Below are 836 nucleotides of genomic sequence, written 5' to 3' on the forward strand. Positions count from 1 at the left end.
CTCCGTTTTTGACCTGAATGCTCACTGTGCCCTGAAAAAGCCCCAATATATCATGACCATGCTCAATGTGCCACCACACTTCTCAATTTCCCCTCACAATGCCCAAATATGTCATTAAAAGGCTCAGTGTGCTATCACAATGCACCAAAGTGTAATCAAATTGCTCAAATGTGACAGCACAATGCTCAAATGTGCTATGACAATGTTTCATTTGACATCACAATGCCCCAATGTGTCTTTACAATGCTCAATTTGCCAAAAAATGCTCCAATGTGTCATCACAATGCTACAGTGTGACATCACAATTCTCAGTGTAACATCACAATGCACCAATGTTTCATCATAATGCTCCAATGTGTCATCACTTGGCTCAATGTGCTATCACAATGCTTCAATTTGTAATCACAGTGCTCCAATTTGCTGTTACAATGTTTCAAGTGACATCAGAATGCTCCAATGTGCAATTACAATGCTCAAAGATGTTGTCACAATGCTCAGTGTGCCTTTTCAATGCCCCAATATGTCAGCACAATGATCTAATGTGATACTATAATCCTCTAATGTGACATCTCAATGCTCCAAATTGACATCACAGTGCTCAGTATGATATCAAATTACTCCAATGTGAAATCACAATGCTCAGTGTGATATCACAATGCCCAAAGAACCATAACAATACTCAACGAGCTATCACAATGCTCAATGTGCTCTCTCAGTGTTCCAATGTGCCATCACAATGCTTCAATATGTAATCATAATGTTTCAATGTGCCCTCAAATCCCCATTGAGCCATCACAATTTCCCAATATGCCAATTCAATATTCAAATATGTCTTC

Source organism: Nannospalax galili, unplaced genomic scaffold (genome assembly GCF_000622305.1).
Source record: "Nannospalax galili isolate Female #2095 unplaced genomic scaffold, S.galili_v1.0 scaffold1365, whole genome shotgun sequence".
Lineage (NCBI taxonomy): Eukaryota > Metazoa > Chordata > Mammalia > Rodentia > Spalacidae > Nannospalax > Nannospalax galili.